Source organism: Erinaceus europaeus, chromosome 10 (assembly GCF_950295315.1).
Source record: "Erinaceus europaeus chromosome 10, mEriEur2.1, whole genome shotgun sequence".
NCBI lineage: Eukaryota > Metazoa > Chordata > Mammalia > Eulipotyphla > Erinaceidae > Erinaceus > Erinaceus europaeus.
In genome coordinates this window covers 107,046,936-107,064,945 of record NC_080171.1, presented here as the reverse complement: position 1 = coordinate 107,064,945, position 18,010 = coordinate 107,046,936, and the positions used below count along the sequence as shown (strand labels likewise).

Below are 18,010 nucleotides of genomic sequence, written 5' to 3'. Positions count from 1 at the left end.
TCTCCAGCATTTGTTGCTACTGTCCTTTTTGATGTATGCCATTCTTACAGGAGTGAGGTGGTATCTCAATGTTGTCTTAATTTGCATTTCTCTGACAATCAGTGACCTAGAGCAGTTTTTCATATGTTTGTTAGCCTTTTGGATCTCCTCTGAGGAGAATGTTTTGTTCATATCCTCTGCCCATTTTTGGATGGGTCATTTGCTTTTTTGTTACTAAGTTTGCTGAGCTCTTTATATATTTTGCTGATTAGTTTTTTGTCTGATGTATGGCATGTGAAGATCTTCTCCCATTCTGTGAGGGGTCTCTTTGTTTGTTTAATAGTTTCTTTGGATGTGCAGAAGATTTTCAATTTGATGTAGTTCCATTGGTTTGTTTCTGCTTTAGTCTTTCTTGCAATTGGGTTTATTTCATCAAAGATGTCCTTGAGGTATAGGTGGGAAAGTGTTTTACCATATGTTTTCCTCTAAGTATTTGATTGTTTCTGGTCTAATATCCAGGTCTTTGATGCATTTGGAGTTGATTTTTGTTTCTGGTGAGATAAAGTGGTTCAATTTCATTCTTCTGCATCTTACAACCCAGTTTTCCCAGCACCATTTATTGAAGAGAGCCTCTTTCTTCCATTTAATGCTTTGGGCCCCCTTATCAAAGATTAGATGTCTATAGGTGTAGGGAATTTTTACTTTAGATCCTTCCCACATCTGCATCATCATCAACAGCAACAATAAACAACATCATCAAAAAATGGGGGGAGGTCTGAACAGACTTTTCACCAATACGATATTCAGATAATCAACTGGCATATGAAAAACACTGAAAACCTGGACTGGAGTTGGTGTATTGCACCAAAGTAAAAGACTCTGGGGTGGGTAGAGGGGAGAGTACAAGTCCTAGAAAAGAATGAGAGAGGGCCAAGTGGTGGTGCCCCTGGTTGAGTGCACATGTTACAGTGCGCAAGGACCCAGGTTTGAGCCCCCAGCCCCCACCTGCAGGGGGAAAGCTTCACAAGTGGTGAAACAGTGCTGCAGGTGTCTCTCTGTCTCTCTCCCTATCACCCCTTTCCCTCTCAATTTCTGACCGTCTCTATCTAACAAATAAATGAAGATTAAAAAAATTAAAAATCTGTTTAAAAAAAAAGGGCGATGACAGAGGACCTAGTGGGGGCTGTATTGTTATGTGGAAAACTGAGAAATGTTGTGTATGTACAAACTACTGTATTTACTGTCAAATGTAAAACATTAATCCCCCAATAAAAGAAAAAAAAAACACTTAAAGTCACTGGTTATCAGAAAAGTACAGATGAAGATACCAATGAGATTCTGCCTTATCCTGATGAGAATGGTCTCAATCATAAGGGACAGAAATAAGTGCTAATGATGATTTGGATTGAAGAGAACCTGTCTACACAGCTGATGGGAACGTAAATTGATTTGGCACTTCTGGAAAACTTTTTGTGGACCTTCAAGACATTAAAAGTGAATCTACCATATGATCAGCAAATTTTCTCCTAGGCATCTATCTAAAGAACACACATGAACTTATCCAAAGAGATCTATGCACACCTATATTCACAGAGATACTGTTTGTAATAGTCCACACTTGGAAGCAAACCAAGTGTTCAGTTACAAATGGGTGGCTAAGGAAATTGTGGTATATTACATAGTCAAATACTACTTGGCTCTGAGAAAGGTTGAAATCGTCTCTTTTGTTACAACATAGTTGGAACTGGAGGGAATCATGTTGAGTAAAATAAGCCAGAAAGAGAAGGACAAATACCAGATTATCTCATTCCTATGTGGGACCTAAGATACAAAGCAAGGGATAATGCAGGGTGAAACCTCAGTGGTCTGGTCTCTCACAATAGACCCAGAGATTCAGAAGGAGGGAAGAGGGTATTTAAAGGGAGATTGGAATGTCTAATGCCCTATGGCAGAGCAAAATGATGGCTTGGTGGAGACTGAGGATATTGATACCTATCTTGGGGAACACTGTGCACCTCTCTCCCCCACAAAAAAAATAAAGAAATAAGCGGACCACTTTGGACTAAGGTGGAGAGTGGATGGCAGAGCATGAGTGTGATGGATAGATGGGAAGTTGGTGGGGTTCTTCAGTAGAGAGGTGGGTGACACCTAGTCTTGGGTATTAGAGTTGAGATAAGAAGAAGTGTATAGATTTGAAATAGCTTGGCAAGTGGCTGGACTTGTTGATAGGTAGCTCTTGGGTAAAGGAAAGGACCAGATAAGAAAGTTCTCCAACTGGGGGCTGGGCGGTGATGCACCCGTTTAAGCACACATAGTACAAAGCTCAAGTACCCAGGAAAGGATCCTGGTCCAAGCCCCCAGCTCCCTACCTGCAGGAGGGCCGCTTTACAAGCAATGAAGCAGGTCTTTGTTATGCCCGGATTTTAGGTCCCATTCTCACAGAGAGGAGGCCAAAGTCACATGCAAAAACAAGAGCCTTTATTGAAACAAGCTTAAGCCTGGCTACAAGCACTTTCCCAACAGTGGCTTGTGAGCCCCGAAGAGACACAGACAGATTCTTTTTATCCACATGGTGGGGGACTTAGGGGTCACTTAAAGTTCAGACCTGTTTGTCAGGGAATTTTTGACCACAGTCCCTGGCAGTTCTTGTCAGTTAAGCAAATTTTGGGTTTCGGGGCTCTCATGACCTCGGTCTACAGAACAACTGCTAATAGGTAGAAACACTGAGACTAGTTTTTCAAGGGTAAAGTGCAGCTGTACTGCAGCAGTTGGATTATGAGGTTTTTCTTGGCTGCCTTAGACAACATGGAGTAACAGAGGCCCTCATAGTCTGCAGGTGTCTATCTCTCTCCTTCCTCTGCCTTCCCCTCTTCTCTCAGTTTCTCTCTGTCCTATCTAATGGGGGGCAAAAAAGGCCCCCAGGAGCAGTGGACTCATAGTTCAGTCATTGAGCCCCACTGATAATCCTGGAGGTAAAATAATAATAAATAGTTAAAAATAAAAAAGAAAGTTCTCCATCTTACTGGTTAGATGATGGTGCTAATGATGGAACCAGGAAGCTCAGAGAAGAGATTTGGAAAGGTAGGCCATGCTTCTTATTTTGGATATGCTAAACTCATGGGACTTGGGGAGGTCTATTGTCAGTATGAGAAACACTACACATTAGGTATTGGCTTAGTGCTTACTGAGGCCACGTTCATTTCTTTCTTTTTAAAAAATTTTTATTATCTTTACTTTTTGGGTAGAGACAGCCAGAAATCAAGAGGGAACAAGGTGATAGAGAGGGAAAAAGACAGAGAGACACCTGCAACACTGCTTCACCACTTGCAAAGTTTTCCCCTTAAAGGTAGGGTTGGGGAGGGGGTTTGAACTCTAGTCCTTGTCCTTTGTAATATGTGCACTCAACCAGTTGTGCCACCACCCAGCCCCACCACATTCATTTCTGATAGGGCCTCTGATGATGCCATCTAGTTCATAGACCACACAGCAAGTACAATGGTTGTTTTCTGAGGCATGTTTGTCAAGAGAAAACAGATGGAACACCCAGTCTACCTCATGCAGTGGGCTGGCCTACTGTTCTGGACAGCTGACAAAAATAATCTCTTCTGAATGACTGTTCCCAAAGAAATAGCACTGACTTTGTGTGTCAGAATCTTGTTGAACTCACATATGGTGTAAGTGGCAGATAAAATGAGGATGGGTGGACATGATTATTATTTTATGTCCCACTCTAGTCCTTTAAATTCAAAATCAGTCTTCAGGCTGCCCCCTGAAGTGTCAGCATAAAGGGAGGTACTGGGCACTCACTCAGTGATTGAAGCCAAATTTCCAGCTACAAGGTTTGAGTCTTTGGGACAGCTACCTTTCATTAAGGTTTTTAAGCCATCAAAAATGTACACACTGAGATTCACCCAAGGTAGAAGTAGCATTGTATTTTTGAGCTCGTCTCCTCCTCTAGCTTCCCTGTAACCCCCCTAGGAACATCTCAGGTCCAGCCTCATTAAATAAGCTCATTTCTTATTCATGTCTATCTGATGAAAAGTATGTAAAGACTTCTGTTGAATAGTCAAATGTCAAGAAAATAACATTCTAAAAAGATAGAGCTCTAGGACTACCCTCTAGACAGTGGAGCAAATAATAAATCCTTATGCTTAGTCACTGAAGCTGAAAGAAGTAAACACTGGATGGATTGAATTGTAACTTTAATCAGGCTCATAGACTGAGTTCTTTCACAGGGCAGAGTACACTAAAGGTATACAGACCAGATTCCTGGGTAAGTTCATGAACGTAATGGCTCTGGAAGAGACTAGTTATAATTGATTTTAAAGTATACACAGTTAAGATTTAATGGTAAATAATCATAATTAAGAGAACTTTGTAAATCTGTTAAGACTGACAAACATGACCTTGGAATGTCCTCAGAGATACAGTATGAGGGCTGGGGAAATAATTCAGCTAGCTGGCAGAGCACCAGATTTGCATGTTCCATGATGACAGAGGAGGACCTAGAGGGGGTTGAATTGTTATGTGGAAAACTGAGAAATGCTACACATGTACAAACTACGGTATTTTACTGTCAACTTTAAACCATTAATCCCCCAATAAATAAAAAAAAAGATTTACATGTCATTATTGAGTTCTAGTTTGAACTACATAATCCCAGAGTGATACTCTATTTGTCTGCCTGCCTTTCTTCCCTCCTATCTATCCATCTATCTATCATCCATCTATCACCTACCTACCTATAATCTATTTCATGTGAAAAACTGTATCCATATAAAATTAAAAGTTATATTATAAAACACCTCTATTATGAAAAATAGAAGGGTGTTAGAACACCTGAAATGTACAACAGACGTTAAAGAAATTGAGTAGCCATGAAGTTTTTGATTTTTTTTTTTACCATCCTGATCTTATAGTCATTCTTATTTATTTGACTCTGAATTTCATTTTTTTTCTATAGGTGGAAGATAGCACCAACAAGACATGATCATAATTCTGAATTACGGGAGTCGGGCTGTAGCGCAGCGGGTTAAGTGCAGGTGGCGCAAAGCACAAGGACCGGCATAAGGATCCCGGTTCGAACCCCGGCTCCCCACCTGCAGGGGAGTCGCTTCACAGGCGGTGAAGCAGGTCTGCAGGTGTCTATCTTTCTCTCCTCCTCTCTGTCTTCCCTTTCTCTCTCCATTTCTCTCTGTCCTATCCAACAACGACAACAACAATAATAACTACAACAATAAAACAACAAGGGCAACAAAACGGAATAAATAAATAAAATAAATATTTTAAAAAAAATTTTTAAAAAGGAGTACATAATTCTGAATTACATAGTTAAAATATTCCTCTCAAGAAATTTATACCAGGCCCCACACGTATGGACATCTAATCTTTGACAAAGGGGCCCAGACTATTACATGGGGAAAGCAGAGTCTCTTCAACAAATGGTGTTGGAAACAATGGGTTGAAACATGCAGAAGAATGAAACTGAATCACTGTATTTCACCAAATACAAAATTAAATTCCAAGTGGATCAAGGACTTGGATGTTAGACCAGAAACTATCAGATACTTAGAGGAAAATATTGGCAGAACTTTTTTCCACATAAATTTTAAAGACATTTTCAATGAAACGAATCCAATTACAAGGAAGACTAAGGCAAGTATAAACCTATGGGACTACATCAAATTAAAAAGCTTCTTCACAGCAAAAGAAACCACTACCCAAACCAAGAGACCCCTCACAGAATGGGAGAAGATCTTTACATGCCATACGTCAGATAAGAGTTTAATAACCAATATATATAAAGAGCTTGCCAGACTCAACAACAAGACAACAAATAACCCCATCCAAAAATGGGGGGAGGACTTGGACAGAATATTCACCACAGAAGAGATCCAAAAGGCCGAGAAACACATGAAAAAATGCTCCAAGTCTCTGATTGTCAGAGAAATGCAAATCAAGACAACAATGAGATATCACTTCACTCCTGTGAGAATGTCACACATCAGAAAAGGTAACAGCAGCAAATGCTGGAGAGGGTGTGGGGTCAAAGGAACCCTCCTGCACTGTTGGTGGGAATGCCAATTGATCCAACCTCTATGGAGAACAGTCTGGAGAACTCTCAGAAGGCTAGAAATGGACCTACCCTATGACCCTGCAATTCCTCTCCTGGGGAATATCCTAAGGAACCCAACACATCCATCCAAAAAGATCTGTGTACACATATGTTCTTGGCAGCACAATTTGTAATAGCCAAAACCTGGAAGCAACCCAGGTGTCCAACAACAGATGAGTGGCTGAGCAAGTTGTGGTCTATATACACAATGGAATACTACTCAGCTGTAAAAAATGGTGACTTCACCGTTTTCAGCCGATCTTGGATGGACCTTGAAAAAATAATGTTGAGTGAAATAAGTCAGAAACAGAAGGATGAATATGGGATGATCTCACTCTCAGGCCGAAGTTGAAAAACAAGATTAGAAAAGAAAACACAAGTCGAACCTGAAATGGAATTGGAGTATTACACCAAAGTAAAAGACTCTGGGGTGGGTGGGTGGGTGGGGAGAATACAGGTCCATGAAAAATGATGAATGAAATACTGGGTGTTGTATTGTTAAATGGGAATCTGGGGAATGTAAAAAAAAAAAAAGAAAAGAAAAAAGAAAAAATTAGAGCAATTGAAAAAAAAAATTTATACCTTACTATTCAGTTATATAAACCTTGATAGATAGATTTGATTAGTGGTAGTCCATTTCATATCTTCTAAAATGCTCTAATCTTTCTCTGAGCCCTAATATTTGGGGAGGCAGGACCCTAGACTTGTCAATTAAGTCTTTTACTTTAAGTCAAAACTTTTTGAATTTGAGTATTTGATCTATTTAGAGCACCATTCCATGTCAGTTGGTGATTTGAATACCTCTTGGTAGACAACTTTTAAACAAAAGTTCAACCTTGGAGTTGTTACTCAGTTTTTCTCTTCTGCAGCATGACATCCTTGATTATGAAAGCTTGAGGGTAAAAAATTGACAGGTCTTTGTCTCTGGTTGTTGGGAGTGATTGTAAATCCTAGGCATTTCCTGACTAATGGGAATGTCTGTTATTTCAGAGCCCCTCCTATCACACCTGAGTTTATATTAAGCTGATGAATCAGAACAGAGACCAGAAAGACCAGCCATTCATGTAATGTGGGAGTGGGGTGGAGTTTTGTAACCATCTGACCTGCTGGGAAGAGAGAAGAGTAGATGACCGAGTTCAGTCATGTGCCAACGATTCCACCAATCATAGCAACATGCTGAACTCCATTGAAAATTCTAGACCTCAAGGCTTGGTATAGCTTCCTTGTAGGTGAGCACCTACTATTCTAGGAGAGTGATATACTTGATTGCGTGGAGAGCGGGCACAGAACTGTGCTCATGGCTTTCAGACCTCACCCTCTGTGCATCTTCATTGGGTTGGTCTGATTGGAATCCTTTATCATAAAGACAGTGCATTCTTGAATCTATGAATCATTCTAGTGAATTGCTGAAACTAGTGTGGGAACACAGGAACCTTCTGAACTTGCAGCCGTTTGATGATCAGAAGTATAGCCTGAAAACCATTCAACTTGTAATTGGCATCTGAAGTAAGGGCAGTCTTCTTATGGATCTGCCCTTTAACCTGTGGAGCCTAATGTGAACTTGAGCTGTTTGAATCAGAATTGAATTTATTTATTTATTTATTTATTTATTTATTTATTTATTTATTTATCTAAGAAAGGATTAATCAACAAAACCATAGGGTAGGAGGGGTACAATTCCATACAATTCCCACCACCCAATCTCCATCTCCCACCCCCTCCCCTGATAACCTTCCCATTCTCTATCCCTCTGGGAGCATGGACCCAGGGTCATTGTGGGTTGCAGAAGGTAGAAGGTCTGGCTTCTGTAATTGCTTCCCCGCTGAACATGAGAGTTGACTGGTCAGTCCATACTCCCAGTCTGCCTCTCTCTTTCCCTAGTAGGGTGGGTCTCTGGGGAAGCGGAGCTCCAGGACATATTGGTGGGGTCTTCAGTCTAGGGAAGCCTGGCTGGCATCCTGATTACATCTGGAACCTGGTGACTGAAAAGAGAGTTAACATATGAAGCCAAACAAATTGTTGAGCAATCAGAATTGAATTTCATTGCTGTATGAGATAGGATTTTATAGCAAGGGCTATGGTCATGGCAAGGGAGGTTTTTTTTTTAAAAAAATTTTTATCTTTATTTATTTATTGGATATAGACAGCCAGAAATTGAGAGAGAGAAGGAGATAGAGAGACAGAGAAACACCTGCAGCCCTACTTCATTACTCGTGAAGCTTTCTCCCTTCAGGTGAGAACCAGGTAGGGATCTAGGTCTTTGCACATTGTAACATGTGCGCCCTACCAGGTGCACCACCACCTGGCACCTTGTTTTCAGCTTAGGTTTTTTTTTTTTTTTTTGGTATTTTGGTTCATTTTTACTTGTTAATTATTTCTTTTAACAAGGGGCATTGTCAGCCTGGTGTGAATTTTTTTTCTGTATTTACTGTAAGTTAATGATTTACAGTAAATACAGTTGTTGATAGATGTATAAAGTCCAACTTTCTGCAAAACACTCTCACTCCCAGCCTAGGTCCTCCTCCACCACTTTGTACCAGGATCTGAAAGACTCCCCTCCCCCCCGCCCCAGAGTCCTTTACTTTAGTGCAATACACTGAAACCAGTCCAAGTTCTGCTTTGTGTTTCCCTTTCTGTTCTTATTTCTCAACTTCTGTCTTTCTGGCTTATTTCACTTAACGTGATTTCTTCAAGCTCCAGTCAAGATGAGGTGAAGAAGGTGAAATCACCATTCTTCATAGCTGAGTAGTATCCCATTGTGCAGATAGACCACAGCTTACTCAGCCACTCATCTGTTGTTGGACACCTGGGTTGCTTCCAGGTTTTGGCTATTACTAATTCTGTTGCTATGAACATAAGTGTACACAGATCCTTTTGGATGGGTATGTTGTGTTCCTTGGTCTATATCCCCAGGAGATGAATTGCAAGGTGATAGGGTAGGTCCACTTCTAGCCTTGTGAGGGTTCTTCAGGCTGCTCTCCACAAAGGTTGGACCCATTGACATTCCCACCAGCAGTGCAGGAGGGTTCCTTTGTCCCCACAATCTCACCAGTATTTGTTGCTGCTACCTTTTGTAATGTATGACATTCTCACAGGAGTGAAGTGGTATCTCAGTGTTGTCTTTATTTGCATTTCTCTAACAATGACTTGTAGCATTTTTTCCAAATTTTTTATTATTATTGTTATTGCTGTCATTGTTGTTGGACAGAGAGAAATAGGGAGAGGAGGGGAAGACAGCGAGGGGGAGAGAAAGATAGACACCTGCAGACCTGCTTCACCGTTTGTGAAGCAACCCCCCTGCAGATGAGGAGCCAGGGGATCCTTGGGTCAGTCCTTGTGCTTTGCGCCATGTGGGCTTAAACCGCTGCACTATGACCTGGCCCCCGAGCATTTTTTTCATATGTCTGCTAGCCTTTTGCATCTCTTCTTTGGTGAATGTTCTGTTCGTATGGGAGGAGGGAGTCTATCTGTCCTGCTCCAGTGTCCTTTGGCTACTCACTGGGCCACATCTTCCAAGTAATGTTTTCTCTCTTCCCCCCACCCACACATTACAAGTTTTTGGGAGTAATTTTTATGATTTGTGCTTTAACAATGTTTTATGAAATTATAAGCTTTCATGGTTATCATTTCACACCACTACATATATGTATAAGTCACTGCACCCATTACCAATGTTCTGTGGTGTCCTCTCTAAAATAACCACCATAGGGTCGGCACAGAGAAGTCAAATCCCCCTTGTCTTATGCATCTGTTAGCCACCTACAGGTATTCTCCCACTCAGCTCATTATACATATTCTTGTCCTGAGTTATCTTCTCACCTCTTTCTTTTCTTAGGACACTCTGAATTCTAACTTTCTTTATTATAAGCAACAAACCCTTCCTTCACACCAAAGCCTGATTCCTCATTCTCTCCAATGATTCATCCAGTTGAACCAAGTTTTTGACTTTGAATGTACTATGGATATTTTCTCCTGTGATCCTTCCAAGGCTCTTCTGAAGTGAAATTATTGCCCCCATGTTGACAGTGAGGAAACGGAAGTTTATAGAGTTTAGACAATATATACAATAAGAGGCAGGTCTACAAACAACTATTTTTTTTCTATTTTATTGGTTATAACAGAGAGAAATTGAGAGAGGAGGGGAAGATAAAGAGGGGGAGTGAAAGATAGACTCCTGCAGACCTGCTTCACCACATGTGAAGTGATCCCCCTGCAGGTAGGGAGCTGAGGGCCTGAACCGTGATCCTTGCCCAGGTCCCTGTGCTTTGCACTATGTGTGCTTAACTCAGTGTGCCACCGCCTGGCCCCCTAAATAACAATTTTGTATTGGAGCCTTATTCACATTCAGCAAACCACAGCTGAAAATCATATTTGCAGATTTCTTCTTTTTTAAAAAATACTTTTCAGGTTCGAGCCCCTGGCCAGGCTCCCCACCTGCAGCTCTGCGGGTTTCTATCTTTGTCTTCCCCTCCTCTCTCCATTTCTCTCTGTCCTATCCAACAACAACAATAAAACAACAAAGGCAACAAAAGGGAATAAGTAAATTAAAAAAAAGTTTAAAAATATTTTTAATATCTTTATTTTACTTATTGGATAGAGTCAACCTGAAATCTAGAGGGAAAGGGGTGATAGAGAGGGAGAGATAGAGAGACACCTCAACATTGCTTCACCACTCACAAAGCTTTCTTCCTGCAGGTGGGAACCGGGGGCTCGAACCCGGGTCCTTGCGCATTGTCATCTGTGCGCTCATATGTGTCAGGTGCGCCACCACCTGATCCCCAGATTTCTTCTTTTAAATAATTTATTAACTTATTCTTTTAATGAAAGATATACAGAGAGGAGAGAGGGATTAGAGCACAGACTAGGTCTGGTTTATAATGATACTGGGAATTGACCCAGGGACCTCAGAGCCTCAAGCATCAGTCTTCTGCACACCATAATGTTGTCTACCCAGCCTATAATTGTAGATTTCTTTTCCTTTTTTAATCACTCTTTCAACTCCTGCTCCAAATAGATGTACATTAATTTTTGGCTTTAACAATTAAATATTTACTTTAAAATACTGTGAATTCAATCTTGGAGGAGAAATATTGTCAGGCTGTGGCTGGTATAAAGTTGATTCTGGCTAACTGCTTCTATTTTTTTAGAAGAATTTTAACTCAGTCCTTTGGCTTGGTTCTCATCATAGGACTAGACAAGGGTCAGATCAAACATGAAAATTCAAGTGACATCTTCTGAGTTTTCCACTTATACATTCACATCACAGAATCCTATCCCTGTGTTTCGCTTGGAAGCACATGACTGAATTTGTCAGTATTTTATTTTTTACTAGTGTGTGTCAAGTACAGGACAGTGGAAAACAGGAATAGAGAAAGAATATTTGACAAATGCCAACCAAAAGAAAGCCAGAATAGAAATATTCATGTTAAATTGACTCTAAACTGATTTTTTTTGTTGTGCACAACGAACATTTTAACCTTATCTACCAGCACATTGTTTACTCAGATGATAGTTACTAGCATTCTGTTCACTTTTATAGTCTTTTAAACATTTTTATTAGTGATTTAATATTGATTTACAAAGTTATGAGATGACAGGGGCATAATTTGTTCCATCACCAGAGTTCCCTCCACTGGAGGCTACAAGTTCTCCCAAGGTCACAGATATGAGTTAACTGTTATTTCTATAACTATCTATTTTTTCTATAGTCCTGTCTTCTCTTCCTTTCTAAGTTCCACCTACACCTGTTACTACTTCCAAATGTGTTTCTTTTTCCCTCTTTTCTCTCTGAGTCTTGATGAAATTAGAGTTCAGAACCCTCTGGTCATCTTCCCCTAACATTTCTCTCCCTCTGGTGGTATGGACCAAAAAAAATTTTTTTTTTAAATTTATTGGGGAACTAATGTTTTACATTTGACAGTAAATACAATAGTTTGTACATGCATAACATTTCCCAGTTTTCCATATAACAATACAGCCCCACTAGGATGGACCAAAATTCTTTATGGGGTGCAGAAGGTGGAAGGTCTGGCTTCTGTGATTGTTTCTCCACTGGACATGGGTGCTGGCAGATCCATATCCCAAACCTGTTTTTGTCTTTCCCTAGTGGGGTAGGGATCTGGGGAGGTGATGTTCTAGGTGACACTGGTGAGGTTGTCTGTCTAGGGAGGTCAGGATGGAATCATAGTAGCATTTGCAATTTAGTGGCTGAAAAGTGGTAGCACATAAAGCAGGCAAAAATGTTTAATAAATAAAACCACAAAGTAGAAACAGAGAAGATGGGAATAGGGATTTTAGGGTGGAGAGAAGCTAGGAAGTCTATTTTAAGTATGTTCCTAGGGACCCATAACTTTAGAAATTTTTGCTTGAGCTTACTAGCTAACATACAAGTGAACTAAAAATATTGTCTGGCAACGCCACCAATGTGTCTTGGAGCTCCGCTTCCACAGAGCCCTTCCCCACTAGGGAAAGAGAGAGACAGGCTGGGAGTATGGATCGACCAGTCAACGCCCACGTTCAGTGGGGAAGCAATTACAGAAGCCAGACCTTCTACCTTCTGCATCCCACAATGACCTTGGGCCCATACTCCCAGAGGGATAAAGAATGGGAAAGCTATCAGGGGAAAGGTTGGTATACGGAGGTCTGGTGGTGGGAATTGTGCAAAGCTCTACCCCTCTTATCCTGTGGTTTTGACAATGTTTCATTTTTATAAATAAAAAATTAAAAATATATATTGTCTGGGACAATGGTGTCAGAGTTGAGAATAGGGTTAATCTTTTTTAATTTTAATTTTTAAAATTATCTTTATTTATTGGATAGACACAGCCAGAAATTGAGATAGTAGGGGAGATGGAGAGGGAGAGAGAAAGAGAGACACTTGCAACACTGCTTTACCACTTGCAAAGCTTTCTCCCTGCAGGTGGGGACCAGGGGCTCCAACCCGGGTCCTTAACCAGGTATGCCACCACCCTGTCCCAGAATAGGGTTAGTCTTATAAGTAAATTTAAGGTTCTTCCCTTCTGCTTCTGGGTAAAGTACCTAGATACTCTCCTAGTGTGAGGCCAATGAGAAATGGCTGGGTTTTTTTTTAATTATTATTATTAATATATTAACATGATTTCCCACCACCAAAGGCCTGTATTCCTCCCCGCTCCCCCCACAGTGAAGCTGAACATCTACCCTCCCCCTCCCCCAGAGATTTTTACTTTGGTGCCATACTCCAAACTCAGATCCTGCTTTGAGTTTCCCTTTCTGTTCATTCTCTACTTCTGTTTATGAGTGGGATCATCGCATACTCTCTGTCTCTGTCTTTCTGGTTTATTTCATTTAACATAATTCCTTCTAGCTCCATCCAAGATGGGTCAGAGAAGGTGGGGTTTAAGCTAAAATGACTGTTTTAAACTAAAATCGAAAAGATGTCATTATTTCTGTGGTTTTGCACTAAGAGCAGTTTTGCTCTTTCTTACTAGAGTACTGATTACCTCTTGATGATGGTGGTGTGGGGGATTGAGCCTGGGACTTTAGAGCCTCAGGCCTTAGAGTCTTTTTGCATGACCATTGCACTTTTACCCACCCACCTGCCCCCTGCAGTTTTCTTGATTCCCTGGTTCTGTTCTCAGCTGTGTTTATGATCTAATACTTAGAGCTAGACCTTGCAGATTAAGCTAATTTAACTGAGGGAGGAGTCAGCGGTGTTGGCTGATCTGGAAACCGCAGCCTGGATTGACTGGGACAGGTGTCCAGGAGGTGGCGCTACAGGGCCTCAGTCAGTCAGCTAGACCCTCAGGCCAATCAGTATCTGTGTCTTTCTAGAAATAAACTCTGAGGGGGGAAAAAAAAGTTAGTTGTTTGATCTTAAAAAGGTCAGCTTGCTCTTCCCATCTCTTATATCAACTAGAGTAAGAAGTGGAAGGACTAAGTACAAAGAAACAGAGATGGAAGGAGAGAGACAGTGTTTGAAATGGTGACCCTTGGGGCAAACTTGATCATTCTCTGCACCTGGGTTCTTCCCAGTTAAGTGTCACTCACTTAACTTCATGAGCTGTGTGTGGACCTCTGGGGAGGAACTCTAGAGAGAACCGAGAGAACCTTCCTTTGTATTCTATGATTATTATTATTATTATCAGAGCACAAATCAACTCTGGTTTATGGTGAAGCTCAGAATTACAGGTGGGACCTCAGAGCCTCAGGTGAGTCTTTTGCATAACTATTACACTGTCTCCCCAGTCCAACTGACTCCATCACCTTTACTTCTGGCAGACCAGGAAAATACCTTCTTCTCCTTTTAGCTAAAGTTTTGCCTCAGGCTCATCATCTGCTTGCACCACCCTCTCCCCTAAACTGTCCTCTGGCATTTTTATCAGAAATGCTTTTGTCAAGGACCTAGGAGTGAGGGGGGTGGAGGTGGGTGGGGTGGGGGGTGAGACTGCTCTCTTTTTAGCACATGGAAGGTAAGTTGGAGGCAGACATTTCCCCCCTTCACTCATTAGTCAGTGTCTGTTACAAGGGAAAGGGGAGAATCAACACAAGTCAGGCTAAACCAGTAGCTCCAGTATGAGTGAGGAAATTGCTTACTCTTGGCATAAGAGCTGAAGTTTTCATAGTTTATCTTAAGCAAAGCATTGGGCAGACATCAATATGTAAATATGTAGCTTTCATTAAAATGCTGTTTTATTTATTTATTTGGCCTCCATGGTTATCATTGGGGCTTAGTGCTTGTACTACGAATCAGCTGCTCCTGGAGGCCATTTTTAAAATTTATTTTATTTTAATTAATTTATTTGATAGGACAGGGAGATATTGAGAGGGGAGGCGAAGATTGAGAGGGAGAAAGAAAGCCACGTACAGACCTACTTCACCACTTGTGAAGTGACCCCCTGCAGGTGGGGAGCTGGGGGCTCAAACCAGGATCCTTGTGCAGGTCCTTGCACTTTGTAATATGTGCACTTAACCCGTGTATTACTGCCCAGACCCCTTAAAATGCTGTTTACGCTATTGCTGTTTAGCCATGTAAGGGCTACCTCCGCAGACTGTTTTTGTCATCCAACATATATGAAATCACTTACCACACTAACTTCACAGTTTCTCATAAAAGAGATAAAGCTGGTATAGGCAGGGAAAAAAAGTGGTTAAAAAAACAAATGGGTACAAACTATACAAATAAAAAGGATTAGAAAAGTAGAAGAAAGGATGAAGAGAATTCAAGTGATGGCATCATGCTCCCTGATTTCAAACTATACTACAAAGCAAAAGTAGTTGATACAGCATGGTATTGGGGCAAAACAGAGATCTAGTCCAATGAAAACAAAATAGGAGGTCCAGAAATAAAGAGATGCACACATGATCATTTAATTTACAACAAAGAGGCCCACATCACTAAATGGAGAAAAGACAGTGTTGGGAAATGGCTTTCGGAAACTGGACAGCCACAAGAAAAGTAAAACAAAAACACCCTACATCACTGTTTAATATCATATGTAAAAAATGAATTCCAAATGGACCAAGGACATGGCTATGAGAGTTGCAACCATAAGACACATAATAAGAAAATATGGAAGGGCCAGGCAGTGGTGAACCTGGTTAAGCCCACACATTGCAGTGCACAAGATTGCAGTGTTCAAGCCCCTGGTCCCCACCTGCAGGGGGAAAGCTTCATGAGTGGTGGAGCAGGGCTGCAGGTGTCTCTCTGTCTCTCTTCCTCTCTGTCTGCCCCCCCCCCAATTCCTCTCTGTCTCTATCCAATAATAAATGAACAAAAACATTTTAGTGGTCCGAGAGGTGGTGCAGTGGTAAAGTTTTGGACTCTCAAGTTCGATCCCCGGCAGCACATGTGCCAGAGTGATGTCTGGTTATTTCTCTCTCTTCCTGTCTTTCTCATAAGTAAATAAAAAAATCTTTAAAAAGATAAAAAACATTTTTTTTTTTTTAAAAAAGGAAACATGGAGAGATTTTCCTAGTCTTAAACCTTAGTGATGTATTTGGTGACTCATCTCCAGCAGCAATGGAAATAAAGCAAAAGTAAATGAATGAAACTATATCAGGTTAAAAAAAATTTTTACACCATCAAAGAAACTAGAACAAAAATCAAAAAGCTAATCTATTAATTAGGAGAAGACAATTGCTTACCATACCTGACAAGGAGGATGATGTCCAAAAACACATAACATAAAGAGCTCACACAACTCAGGAGTGTAAAATGAATCAGTCTTTAGGGAAATTGTATGAGAAGCTCATGTGTATGAACCCAAAAATGTATATTTAAAAAAAATCAACCTGAATAGACACTTCTTCAAAGAAGACATGGAGATGGCCCCCCGGACACATGAACAAGTGCTCAACTTTGCTTACTATTAGGCAAAGGCAAATCAAAATCACAAGATAGCATCTCACACCTGAGAGAATGTCCTATGTTACAAAGGCTGGAAACAACAAAGTTTGACAAGGGTGTGAAGAAACTTGTACACTGTTGAGAAGTCTATGAAAAACAGTATGGACATTCTTAAAAAAAAAAAAAAAGGAAAGGAAAGAAAAACTAAAATGGAAATACTGTATAAACCAGTAGTTTCCCTTCTGGGCATTTAGTCAAAAAACATAAGCAAAATTTAATTTAAAAGAATAAATGCATCTTTATATACATAGCAGTGTTAGTCATAGTAGTCAAGAGATGGAATCAACCTAAATACTCATTGACAGATGATGATAATAAAATCTTGACTTTTTCAACAACATGCATGGAACTCAAGGAGATTATGCTAAGCCAATTAAGTCCGGATGTAAAAGATAATAACTAGGTAGTTTAACTCAAGCGTAATATATATATATATATCCAAAGCAAATCAACTGGAAAAGCACCAAAGCAAAGAATTCCAGAGTAGGAGGATAGGGAGAGTGGTAAGGAAAGAGGGGGCTCTTTTAGGCCCTGGTACATGATGATGGAAAGGATTTAGATTGGGGGTGAGACTGTTTTGCAGACACCTCTCATGGTAAGATGAGACAGCTTCCTGAGTGCAGCTAGGTATTGGGCTCTCCCAGGTAGCTTGATAAAAATACAAACACTTCTGAGACCCATAAAAATTAGAATCTTTGGGAACTGAGTCCTGGAACCACCCCCCAAAAGATACTCTGGGTGATTGTGATCAGCAAACATGCTTGATAACTACTGCCCCAGGATGAACCAGAGATTTTCTGTGGTTTTAGTCCAGTGAGAATAGAGGACAGAAGGAGACAGAGAATTGAAGTCTTCTATCAGGTCCTGAGAGCATTTTCATATGCTCATTTAGGCCCAGTCAGCTGTAGAACATTTGTCACTACAGAAGAAGAACCAAGCTCAGAGCAAAGACAAAGGGAAAAAAAATGTTAGTAAAAGGCTGTAATGAAAGCATACCAGCATGTACAGTATGACCATATTTGTGCACCTACATAAAACTGTATACATATGTAAGTATAATACAAATTAAAAATGCAGGTCTAGGATGGGGGAATGGCATAATGGTTATGCAAAAAGACTTTCATGTCTGAGTCTCTGAGGTCCCAGGTTCAATCTCCTGCACCACCATAAACCAGAGCTGTGTAGTGTTCTGACTCTCTCTGTACCTCTCATTATTAAAAATACATAAATAAATAAATACTTTGAAAATACATATCTAATCCACTCATTCATCTTCCTAAAATCTATCAGTGACTCTATTCCTGGATGGATTAATCCAGAATTTGTAGTTAGAACTCCAGCAATACTTGCTTTCTCTCTCTCTCTCTCTTTTTTTTTTCTCTCTCTCTCTCTCTCTCTTTCATGAGAACAACTCCCTCATCATCTTGGGCCCCAGAACCTTGCTGTCATTCTCCCTCTCTTCATTGATCTCCAGTCCCCTCTGCCTTGCAACACTCCTCTCTCTGCCTCTTACATGTCTTCTTCTCTTC

The 18,010-nt window shown here is 40.6% G+C and overlaps 1 long non-coding RNA gene across 1 annotated transcript in view; it reads left to right on the top strand.

Moving 5' to 3' along the window:
- The window catches only part of LOC132540780 (uncharacterized), a 108,772-nt gene that overhangs the window by 77,540 nt on the left and 13,222 nt on the right, over positions 1–18,010 (top strand). The window contains exon 3 of the long non-coding RNA XR_009551921.1: positions 7,085–7,323. This is a non-coding gene — a long non-coding RNA (uncharacterized LOC132540780). The remainder of the gene's footprint in view (positions 1–7,084; positions 7,324–18,010) is intronic.